This window comes from Molossus molossus, unplaced genomic scaffold, assembly GCF_014108415.1.
Source record: "Molossus molossus isolate mMolMol1 unplaced genomic scaffold, mMolMol1.p scaffold_m16_p_14, whole genome shotgun sequence".
NCBI lineage: Eukaryota > Metazoa > Chordata > Mammalia > Chiroptera > Molossidae > Molossus > Molossus molossus.
In genome coordinates, this window is record NW_023425349.1 from 15,414,750 (window position 1) to 15,428,389 (window position 13,640).

Genomic DNA, 13,640 nt, shown 5'->3' on the forward strand with positions numbered 1-13,640 from the left:
CCAGGAACCGAGGTGAGACGATGGCCTCAGGCCACGCTGTCACTGTGGGTGACCCCAGGTCTGCACAGGGATTAGGGATACAGGCTTTGGAGAGAAATGGCTGAGGTCTGACTTAATTCTGACTTTACCCCATAGCTATGCAAACTCAGCAGGTAACTGTAGGTCCCTGAGCCTCAGCTGCCCTCATCCCCAAACCTGGGGTTGATTCATCCACCTGGCACCGTCACCACCTGAATGACTTTCGTATTACTAGTGTAATCATATATTTATAAAGCACATATTTTGGAGCAGTTTGTGTGTTAAACACTATAAGCATTATCTGATTTAACCCTAATAACAGTTTGTAGTGTAGAAACATCAGGTTATGGAATAAATCTCACCAAAAGTCTTGGATCTTGGTTCTACTGCCTTCTGGCTGGATGTCGTGGGTGATGACTTCTTCTCTCTCTAGGCCTCCACTGTACATTTTTGTGACTCAAATAAGAAAATGAACAGAAAGCACCTAATTCATAGCATATACCCCAAATCTACTTTGGCCTATGTCCGAAGGACTCTTTCAAATAAATAGCTAAAATTTCATTATTATTATTATTATTATCACTTTTAAATCAAAGATTAATGACATCTGTAGATGTCTTATGGGGAAAAAAAATGTAGTTTTAGTGTCAAGAATTTATTTTGGGAGAAGAGGGAAGGGGTAGATTTTGGTACAGTGTACAAGTGGGACTTCTAGAATGATGTAATTGTATATATATCATATATGCATGTGCAAATATATTGCTACCATGATTAATCCCATTTATAGAAATGACTCAGGCTGTACACTTAGGATTTTTATTCACAGCGTATCATATCATATTCTAATAAACTTCCTTTTAATTCTTGTAAGTCATACATGAGATCCATTTCTAGGTTCTTTGTACAAATTTTCTGATCTACTTTATACACTAATTTAGCCAATATTTCTTGGGCACTTTTCTACGTGCTTGGAATATAGAAGCACACCACAAATGATCCCTTCTTTCCTGGAGCTCACATTCCATCATTCCATCCCGTTCCTACGCAATAGCGGAGTCTCAGTGATGTTGGTTTTAGAGAGTATGTTCTGAGACCCATTTCACACGTCCCCTCTTTCTGGTCCTCCATTTTTTTTTTTTACTCCTCACCCGAGGACATTTTTCCATTTTTTGTTCAGATAGAGTGGGAGGGAGAGAGAGGGAAAGAGAGAGAGAGAGAGAGAAACATCAATGTGAAAGGGACACATCGACTGGCTGCAACCCGCACAACCCAACCAGGGCCGGGGACAAACTGCAAACGAGGTGCGTGCCCTTATAGGGAACCGAACCCAGGACTCTCTGGTCCGCAGGCCGACGCTCTAACCGCTGAGCCAAACTGGCCAGGGCTCCGGTCCTCCTTTGTACAAACCCTTGACTCTGCATTTGCCCTCTCTTCTTCTCCACAAACCTAAAAATAATGTAACTTAACCCCAAACTCTCTGTTGCTTTTCCAAGTAGAACTGCATAATTTAAAAAATTAATTAAAATATTTAGTCAAAATAATACTTTAAATTTTTATTATGAATATGTTGATATTACAGCTTTATGTAAATAGTGTAATTTTTATAGTGAAAATTATTTTTGAATAAAAATTATTTTTGTATCTGATTTAATGGAAATTTTCTCCTTTTTGGTGTTTATTATAGAGAGAAAGTATATTGACCTGTGAATGGTTTACCTTGTATACAACCACCTTACCCAAGTTTCTTATTGATTCTATTAAGTTATTTTTTCCTTCTCTAATCTCTTAATCTTAACCTATTATCTTGACTTGTTTTTTATACTGAATCTGCCAGAATATTTAAGAAAATGTGAATAATGATAACACTGGTTTATTTTTCCTAATATAGTACTTAAATGGTTTTGTATGCTTACCCTTTAGAATCATATGTACTACAGAGTTTGAAGCTAGCCTTTACAAAAATCCAAGTTCTTTTAGTTTATGCTACCTTACTTAGGAAGGCTTCTGATTTTTATCAAAAAAAAACTTTTCAGCACGTATTGATACAATCATATGATTTGTATTGTTTTATGTGTTGGCATGGCTGATTAACCAGTAGTTTGAACCACCTATGAAATTCTAGGAATATATCTGATATCTTCTGTTTGACTTTATTGTTAGATTGTGTGTGTGTGTGTGTGTGTGTGTGTGCACGAGTGTGTATTTATTCCACAATTTCCTAATTAGCATCAGACCAGGTTTTGGCTTTAAATCCCTAGTGGCTTCATAAAATAAACTGAGATGATGTATTTTCTACAGAGCAGCATATTTTAATAATATTGAAATTTTCTTCAAGGGTTAGATAGATTCAGTTGTGAACCTATGTTTACTAGTGCCTATTTTAATGGTAGCTACTTAATCATATGTTCTATACCTTTTATTGGACTTGGTTTATTCATAATGTCTGTTTCCTTGAGGTTAATTATAATAATTTACTGATTCATAGAAAATCTTCTCTTTGCTCAAAGTTTTCAAAATCCCAATGTAAAATGTAGACAATGATCTCTTGATCACATTTATATTTGTGGCTATACCTCCTTAATATTTCTTAATTTTCAAAATTAGATTATGACGAGAGAATGAGGCCTGTGGTAACTATACCACTCCTTTCCTTCAATCATGAGTAAATTCTGGCTCTTTTAAAATCTCTTGGCGCCTTACTTTCTCTGCTGTGCATGTGTGTGTGTGTGTGGCATGTGTTTGTCTAATAGCTTCCCCTGGAGTGAGAATCCCTGGAGAGTAGGCAAAGTGTTTCATTCCATTTCTATCCCCACAGCCTAACAGAGTTAGGCACTCAAGTGTTCATTTGATTTGAATTTAATTGAACACAATGAATATACCTCTTAAGCAACGACTCTCAGGCCCCAGTACAGGCAGTGATGGTGTGAGGCTGGTATATTCAGGTGAAGGTGACATTGAACATGAATCTCACTGCATCTAGTCCCTCCTTGCCCTCCACTCCCCCTCCCCCAGTCCCCGTTCCCAGCCCCACTGGTTTCCATTCCCTGCTGCCAGAATGCCCAGGGAACGCAGGGGCATATTTGAAAATGTTTGGATGTAGCCACACAGTGTTTAACAAACAACATAACAAAGGCATCTGTCACAACGCATCACCTTCTGTTCCTGGGAGACTTCCGCCAGCACAGTGGCATGCTCACTGCCTTTTCTCTTCCTCTCTGCTCATTCCCTCTAATTACATGTGGCGTTCTCTCTATCACACAATGAAAGAGGCCCTCGTGTTGGCAGGAAAATGGAGAAGACTGGCTAGGGAATAAATCCTGCCACGAGCAAAGTTTCCTTCTCAGACAGAGAATTCGGGCCAGGTCACCCATAGGAATTGATTTACAGGGATTGAAAAGCCACTCCATGCCTAAATAAGCCCTCTGACTGACAGAAAAAAATATCTCTCTATTTTCTCACTCTTGTCATTAAAGCCCCGGATCTTTAGGACCACATTTCACGTCGCCATCAATCTGATTCATGCCCCCTTTTCCATCCAAACCTCTCTCTGCATTTTCTCCTAAACGGAGCTGGCTTCTAACTTTCCCATTTTATAGCCTCTTTATACCCCCCGTTTATGCTGCTACGTCCCCTGGGATAAAAACACAAGTATAATAATAACATCAATAACAACAGGGGCCAGGAACCATGCCAAATGAGTTCATGCATTTATCTCATGTAATGCTTACAATGCTCTTAACAAAGGATATGGTATTATTTTCTCCATCTGTGAGATAAGAAAGCTGGAGCTTAAAAAGAGGTTAAATGTAAAGTAAAATAAAAATAACACTGTACACCTAGAAAGTGAGTGGCAGAAGTGTGATCTCTAATAGGTGCATGTTATAAACATAGAAATGGAATCACTAGGTTGTCTCTCTGTTCCTACCTGTGTGGATCCCTGTCTCAACCCTGGTGATAGTCCACTCAAGGCAGATGCCACCATCCCTACGAAGCCTGCTCAGATCCCCACCAGTGGAATCATTCCTGTCCTGTCTCTGCCCCCAACACTTTGTTAGTTCTCCTGTCCTGGTTCGAGACAGCTGAGCCCACTCTGCCCAGGGAAGAAGGTTATCCCCAAGGGACCACCTTTGCTTTCCTTCATGGGAGTGACATTTCAGCAAGCAGCTCATTATTCCTCTGTTCCTGGAGGTGTAGGTTTCAATTAAGATCTGCATTGTGTTTAGGTAAGAGGAAGGCCAGATAAATCAACTTTCAAATTCAAATGACCTTTTCGCCGGCTTTGAAAGCTCAGTAGTGTATGGATTTTATCTTTCCTTGCTCCTTGGAATATGTATTACTTTTCCTCCCGTTGCCCTCACTGGCAATCACCGGCCTTGTAGCCAGTGTTCTTGAACTAATCAAGGTTTAATGGTACTGACAGCCTTTGGGCCTTTTTAGAATATTGCTTGAACCTCCTCTTTGTTATTCAATCCATTTATTGATTAATCAGATATTTACTGTTCTGGGCACTGCCTAGGTGTTGGGAACTCAGAAGTAAACAGTCTAGACACAGCCCCTGTTCAAAAGAGCTTATGGTAGTTGCCCCTTATCTGTGGGGAATACATTCCAAGACCCCCAGTTGATGCCTTAAAACCATGTAAAATACCTAACCATATATATATACATATATATATATGAACACAAGCACTATATATGTATATATATACATGTTTTTTCTATACATACATACCTATGATAAAGTTTAATTTACTTAAAGCACAGTAAGAGATTAACAATAATAATAAAACAGAACAGTTAATAATCTATTGTAATAAAGGTTATGTCAATGTGGTCTCTCTCAAAATATCTTATTGTACTGTACTTAACATGTTACATAAAGGAAGCACTTTATGGCTTCCCTTTGGCATATCTGAATGGCCAGCATCACTGCTCTTGGACTTTGGGACCATTATTAAGTAAAATAAGGGTGACTTGAACACAAGCACTATGACACTATGACAGTCAATCTGTTAACTGAGACAGCTACTATGTAATTAATGGGCAGGTAGCAGATACAGTGGTGATAGGAAAAGAGATGATTCATGTCCCAGGCAGGATGGTGCTGGACACTGAGATTTCATCATGCTACTCATAATAGCATGCGATTTTAAACTTATGAATTGTTTATATCTGGAATTTTCCATTGAATATTTTCAGAGCGTGGTTGATCATGGGTAACTGAGACCGCAGAAAGTGAAACCACGGAGAAGGGGGGCTACTGCCCTGTCTCTTCACGTGTGCAGCCAAGTTGGCAGAGAGGAGATACAGCTGGTTATGGAATAAGGCCAGGCATTGTTGAGAATAACAGTTCACATTCTTTTAGCTTATTCGCTCTTTACCATTGTGTGTGTTGTACAGAGACTAGATTATTGTATCTTTATAAAATCAGTTCCATCATTGTCTCCATTTTATCAACTGCTTTTTAAGATCAATTCTGTCACTATTCTTATTGTACAGGTGTGAAAACTTGAGGCTTTGAGAGGTTACAAATCTCGGTGTAGTTCAGAGTTGGACAATGATGGAGCTGGGATGTGACCCATACTGGGTTAACCAGGTTCCATGCCACTCATTGCCATGCCAACCCCAGAGCGGTGCCGACTCCCTGAGTAACTGGGAACCCTCTTTTTACTGTGCCAACAAAGCCCTTGCCCTGCAATGCCCAGCCTCTTCCCCAAGCGGAGCCTATGCCGCCTGCATTCCATTCTGATACCAGAAGGAGTTATAGATTAGGAACATTTATTCTCAACCTGGGGAAATGTTGCCCCTAGGAGACATTTGGCAATGTCGGCAGACATTGTTTAATTGTCACAAATGGGGGTGGGGGTGGGTGCTACTGTCATGTAGAGTAAAGGTCAGAAGTGCTACTAAATCCCCACAATACACAAGACAAGTCCCTGATCCCTGCACCTTAAAGAATTTATATCACAGGTGTTTCTGTGGAGAAACCCTGGGATAGAGGAAAGAGAGTATCTGACCTACAGAAAATATTTCTATCATAGTTGGTATACAGACTTGCCAACATTTACTGGTTCTCCGCTTCAATATGCAATTTTTAAGCTTACTTAAACACCCTAAACACCTACTCTGTTTGCAATGTCACTAGGCATTTTTCATACCAATAAATAAATAAATAAATAAATAAATAAATAAATAAATAAATCATACAAAGTTGGATTCTGCTGTAAAATGTAATAAAGGTCTCAAGATCCGGCATCAATTAGTCCCAAAGTGAAACCCAGGCTCCAGCTTTCTGTGCCGTGTGCCCCCTCGTGCAGTAAAGCACCTTCTCTAACCCTCACTGGTCTTATCCGAAGATTGCATATAATCAGGTTTTCTTTCTCTGAAGTCGTTAGGGGGTGGAAATAAAATAGTGCCTATATGGCGCTCACCCGTACGAACTTGGTATCTGGCCCCTGCTCAATAATTGCCAGTTCTCAGTGTTAGTATAATAGGCGAAGACAAAGTGAGTCTAGGAGTCTAGAGCTGCTTTCTCAAGACTGCACAGCAAATAAGTGCCAGAATTTGACATGGACACTAAGACCTACTTAGTGGAGCTAAAGTATATCATTCTTACGTGTATTGTCCATGGTACATGTTTGCATTCCCCTTATACTTACCTTGCGATTTTGACTACACACCTGGATGATTTTCCTCATTCAGCTGAATACCCCATCGCCCTTGAAGCATCACCGTTGAAGTCACAGCTATCTTTGCTTTGTAAACTTGGCCTTGTCTGGTTCCTGACTAGCCTCAGACCCACCTGTGTGTGAGATGGAATGAATCCTGCTGCCTTATTATATTCGTCCACCATAGCTGAACACTTACAATGTGCCAAGCTTTGTGAGAAGCACTTTTAAAACATTAATTCTTTAATCTGTACAGCAATTGTGAGACATATTACCCCATTAAACAGAAGAAACACATGCTGAGTGGCATTAAGTAACCAAAGGAGGATCTGACATAGTTCTGTTTATGCCCAAATCCATGCTGATTACCTTGAAGCTAAGAGATTCCATCTCAATTTACCTAACTTCTCATTCTAGATATACTGTAGGCATCCACTTCAATAATCAGGCTTATTTATGTGCCCAGTCCCTCTTCTGCTTGGTCCCTCTGACCTCTCTTCTGGCTGTTTACACCGCAATAGTTCAGTGTCCTTTACAACACAGCTCACTGGGTGACCCTGAACTGAAATGCACTGTTGAATTCTCCACACGTTCTCTCTGTCTACATTAACCTAAAAATTTTCCACCTATCCTTTCTGTGACTATAATCTAGGCTTCTCTGATTTATTCTTGGTCCATTACTACCCATGACCTAGAGTTGGCAGGTTTTATAATCATTATCATAATCACTATTAGCAACAGCATTGTCATTGAATTCATCAGCACCATGACCTCACCATCATCATCATCATCACCATCATCATCATTTGGTGCCTATAATGTACAAAGAATCGAATGACTAATGCTGACACAGCTTACAATTTCTGTTTGGTTGAAGATGGAAGCCATAGACGTATGCAAAGATAAGCAACAACACAAAAGAACAAGAACAAGTTCACCTGAATATATTCCAAATGTTTAGGAAAGGGTTAAGTTGGAGCCGTGGAAGAAGAATAATCAGTAGAAACTAGGAGAGAAAATAACAGATGATGAATATGGGCACATTTACCTGGATGCACAGGCTTGGTATGATTTAGGTAAAATAGTATAACGAGGGCATAGCAGGAGACACAGTTCTGTGAACAAGTATTAGAGGTAGAGGAATTCATGAGATTTTCCGTTTTGGGTAAGAAGACTGGTTTGGCTCCAGCCAGACATCTGGTATGGAGGAACAATGAGAAACAGTATATAAAGTACAGGAACTGAGACTAGAATGAGCACTTGGCTAGATGTCCTCTTCCTGGTCCTGAACAGAAGTAGCTTGGAGTAAGTAGCATTCACAATCATACGAAAAACAACCAGCAAAAGCAGCTTCGAACTCTTTATTATGGTCTTACTAAACATTTTAATATTCATCATTTCATATGATAATTTGGACCATCGATCTTCTGCAATAAATACTGTTGATTTCTCTGTGAGAGCAGTCTATGTTAGGAATGAGAAATCAGGAATATTACAGGACTTACTCAGGGTTATCCACCTACAAAGTAAAGGAGTAGACCTTGAATTCAGGTCTGCTAGCTTTAGTTAGGAGCAACCTAGAACCCAGTATTACATTTCACAGTAAGATGCGGGAAAAGGGAAAGTCAAAGTTGATTCCAAGCAAACCTAGCAATGGTCTTTCCTGACTGAAACATGTATGGACAGATGGATATAGCACGCTTGGACTTTGAAATACTAACGTCACAAAGATTTGGGCTTCCAAGCCTACTTCATCCATTTTAACTAGGTAGTTATAATAACCTCTGTCACCGGGGCTATCAACAAACATACAAGAATCAGAAAAAATACAACAACAACAACAACTGATATTACAGGTTGTTATTAAAAAATAAAATACCTGCTTAAAAACAAATCATTGCTATCTTGCCAATATTTTGATTGGATGAAATGCTTTGTTGTCTACTTCATGATCATATTTTCTCCCCCCAAAATAGTGAAGGCAAAAAGGAAGAAAGCCCAGCCAACATATTTCAATAACAAAATAGCCACGCTGATTCCCCATGGTGCTGGTAAGCAGCAGAGAGGCAATCAGAAGGAAGGGGAAGAGTTCAGCAGGAACTGGTCTAAAAAATAGCGAGATGGAGCTTGACAAACACCAGTCTGTCAGAGCCTCTGCCTTGAATGGCCATTTCCCCTCAGAGCGACACTTTTCAATCACGAGACCGTAGCTGAGAGCATTCTGGGCGTATCTGCAGCTGGAGGCTATTTCCTCGCCCTGTTTTTACACATGCTGGGAAAATAAATCCTTGTTTCCATAGCCACCCTTTTCCAACTAGCAATAGTAAAAGGGGGGGACGGGATAGACCTACATCTACGTGCAGCGTGATGGGAGTCTACTAGGTGCCTAAGTGGTGATCAGGGAAGCTTCCTAGGGGAAAGATCCCTGATCTGATTTTGGGCGGTTGCTTCCAGTTAATGTTAATTTTCAGAAGAAAGGAATAGCATTTCCGATGGAGGAAAATGAAGGCCTATTACTTGAAAGCTTCAAGAAGCACTGCATATTCATGGACTAATAAGCACTTTGGAGCGACTAGGTCATTGCGTGCAAGCTGGGAGATAAAAACGAAGCTGAGCCCTGGCGGGTCTGGCTCAGCGGTTAGAATGTTGACTCTCAGAAGAGTTGTGGGTTCGATTCTGGTCAAGGGCACATACCTTGGTTGTGGTTCGGTCCCGGCCCTGGCCAGGGTCGTGTTGGAGACAACCAATCGATGTGTCTCTCTCACATGGATGTTTTTCCCTCCCTCCCTCCCTCCCTCCCTCCCTGGCTCCCTCCCACTCTATCTGAAAATCAATGAAAAAATATTCTTGGGTGAGGATTAAAAACAACAACAAAAACAAAAACAGAGTTGTTGGAAGAGTATTATGGAGAGATGTGTAGATCGTAATTGACCTACTCTTGTATTGATCTACAGGGAGGGTCAAAAGCAGGTTTACATTTGTGAGTACATGAAACAGAGTTTCTTTTTATATTCTTATTTATTAATTATTATATTATTTTCCATATCAACAATTGTAAACCTGCTTTAGACACATGCTGTAGGTTATGTAAAAAATAAAAATAAATAAAAAACAAGCAATTAATCCAGTGCTTAGAACAGGGACTTGCTCATAATAAGTGAATATTTGTTAGATTAAATTTTGTTAATTCTGCAAATCTTATAATATCGGACTCACACTAAAAATCCTGTTATGGCCCTGGCCAGTTTGGCTCAGCGGTTAGAGCGTCGGCCTGCGGTCCGGAGAGACCCAGGTTCGGTTCCCGCTAAGGGCACGTACTTCGGTTGCAGTTTGACCCCGGCCCTGGTTGGTCATGCGAGTGGCAGCCACTCGATGTGTCCCTTCACGTCAATGTTTCTCTCTCTCTCTCCCTTCCTCTCTCTCCCTCCTATTCTATCTGTACAAAAAATGGAAAAATATCCTCGGGTGAGGATAAAAAAAAAAAAAAAATCCTGTTATGGATATGGGCACTTCGGATATGTTTCCTGATTTCAAAAAGTTTATAATTTACTATAGAAAGTTAAAAATAAAAGGTGCATCCACAAAACTCAAAACTAAAGCATCTGAATTAATATCAAAATATAAAAAGAAATTGATAGGGGTGACATGTACTTGCTGTAGAATATTGGTGTTGAGGGAGACTCCTTATAGGTTGAGTCTGCATGGGTGGGATCTTATAATAAACAGAGACCCAGAAGAACAGTAGGAGCTGGGGATGAGAATGAATGATGGCAAGGGCCTGGGGTGAGTTTACCATGTGAAGGACAAACAGGAGAGCTTGTTTCAGTCAAGTGGTGAGGGGATTCTTTTGGTGGGAATATAGTCCTCAGCATAAAGTAGAAGAGAATACATTGACTTTGGAAGAAAAACCTTACCTGCCACTTGCTATGTGTATTAGAGGCAAATCATCTACCCCTTCCCAGAATAGGTATCTACTGCTTTATCTGTCTAGCTGTCCTCCCTTCTTACAGGGTTTGTTTCTTTTTTCCACTCCGCCTACATGTTTGCACAAAGACTGCCATACTCTTAAAAGTTTTATTCCACTCTTCGACCATTAGCCACATTGATCAGTACAGGGATGAACACCAGACCCAAGCTGGGCTAACCGGAGTCCTTCCAGGGGAATTTATATTCAAATGGCATTAAGGAAACAGGGTTTGCCTGCCTTTTGTGATGTAAGTTACAAGATGTAAAACTAGAGAGCTGTCAGCATCTATGTTTTTACAATATTGAAATAGCTGTTCTGCAATGACAGAGAATAAATATAATATATAGAAAGGAGCAGAGACAAGAGGTAGAGAGAGAGAGTGCTGGTGGCACGGAAGTCCCTGAGCTCTGTGGATTCTGAAACCTAGATTTATCTATTTCTTCCTTGTGGTTTATGTGCCCATACTTTTGTTTGATTCTGTGAAATCCTTCCAATAAATCCTCCATTTTCCCTAAGTTAGCTCAAGTTGAGCTTCTGTCTTTTGCAACGAAAAGAATCCCAGCTAACACATTTCTATAGCAATTTCTCACGCCTAAGACAGAAATAGTAATCCCTCATCTAAACAAGCTTTTGAAAACCAAATGACTGAATATGAGTGTAACATACTAAACACAAATAAATTGTTATTGTTGTTGTTGTTATTAGAAGAGTAGGGGGTTTGGCATTATTATTATTATTATTATTTGTTATTGAAGATTGGGTAGTTTGCCTCATGGGAGTGTGGCATTTCTGGTAGGATAAGAAAACTGACCATGTTAGAAGGTAAGATGAGGTTGACTGTACTATCAAATGTTACTTCACTGGAGGATCTAGGAACGTGCACATATGATTTTGAACCCGTAACCTTTCTGCATAATAATCCTAAAGCATAGATGTGTGTGTGTGGATGTGTGTGTGTGTGTGTGTGTGTAAAATGGAAAGTTGGACTACAATGTAATTATTAGCCTGTTGATAAAATCCTCAATGCAGAACTCTCCTATAACAGCAATAGCATATCACTTAGCTTCAAGTCCAAAATAAGGTCTCCTCTTCTCCCCAAGCACCATGTTTTCCACCACTGGCAGTCTTCCAAAGAGACAAACATCTTGGAGCATGTAAGTAAAGGGAAATAGAAAATGGTGTGTAAACATCAAATACACAGATCTTGGCCCCAGAAAGCAGCCAACTTTGGACACACAGAGAGCCCACCTCTAGTAAACAAGGCTCTGTCATTCTGAGTCTGAAGATCTTCCCCATCATGATACTCTATTTTCCACATAGAGAGGCAAGGACAGACTGACTCTCTGGTCCAGGTCATCAACTATTGCTTTGATTTTTTTTATTAATTAATTTATTTTTGTTATAGATATTTCTCCTTTTTCCCCTCGGACAACCTCCTCCTCCCAAGTTTTGTTGTCTGTGTCCATTGGTTACACATACATGCATATAAGTTCTTTGGTTTATCTCATTCTCCACCCCCACCCACGCACCCCTCTTGCTTTGATATTAGTATTTTAAAATTCTTACTGTTTTTTTATTGTTGCCCGAGGACATTCCTTCATTTTTGTTCAGATAGAGTGGGAGGGAGAGAGAGGAACAGAGAGAGAGAGGAACATCGATGCGAAAGGTACACATTGAGTGGCTGCCTCCTGCACACCCAACCAGGGCCGGGGACAAATTGCAACCAAGGTACGTGCCCTAGACTGGAATCAAACCTGCAGCTCATTGGTCCGAGGGCCGATGCTCTAACCACTGAGCAAAACCGGCCAGGGCAACATTTTTCTTACTTTTAATGAGGTATGATTGACAAATAAAGTTGTAAGATATTTAAAGTGTGCAACATAATGTTTTGGTATGCATATACATTGTGAAAGGATTCTTCCCAGAGAGTTAACACATCTATCACCTCACATATTTACAGTTTTTTTGGTGAGAACATTTAAGTTCTCTTCTCTTAGCAAATTTTAATTATACAGTTCAGTGTTATCAATTATAGTCAGCATGTTATGCATTAGCTCCTCAGACCTTATCTTAAGAACTGAAAGTTTATATGTTCTATTTCTTTAGGGTAATTTTCTTCTATTAGTCTGGGTCAGTGAGATTTGGTAATTGAAATCATTATAGAGGACAGACAAATTATGAATCACTTTGAATACGTTATTTAACTACTCTGCAGCTCAGTCTTCTTAGATTTAAAATGGAGGTCACAGTATACATCTAATTTCTTACAGAGACTAACAGGGCCTAGTCTGAGTCACTGTATATGTGACTACCTACTCTTTTATTATTTCTTTCAAAGCAGATTCCTCATCAAAATCTCTCCTCCATCCCAGGGTTTGACACATCATTAGTAGTTCATAAATGTCATTTGAAATAAATGGAAGTAGCTTCGTAGTAGAAAATGTATACAGTGCCATTTGGAGGTAAGTTATTACTATGTTGAAAAACATCATCCAAGTGGCCTCCATTTTAGAACATTGAAGAAAGAATGCTACAAATATCCATAAAGACCAAAGAAATATTGTGAAGGATGCACTGTTTCCCACCAGCACCAAGTGTGTATATGAGATAGAAAATGGCCATTCCCTTCCCATTGCCACCAAGAATGAGTCCCCACGTCACAAAGTGGTTCTCTGGTCATCTGCAGTTCCAGAGAAGACTGAAGAATTGTGTCTGAACTGTTGCTAATAGGTGTATAGTCAAAATCAACTCTTAAATGACCCCTGACTCCGTAGAATGAGAACAAGTATCTCAAACAGGGAAACTCAGATATAAGCCCCTCCAAGGCTGCAGTAAAAGAAAACACTGAAAATGACCACAAAGCAAGGTCATAATCACATCTTAGATGAGAAAAGGTTGGATGGGAATCATTAAGAGAAAAACGACTCTACTGAGGGCCTGCCGTGTTATAGGAACTAACACACACACCATCACATGATCACGATGAGCCT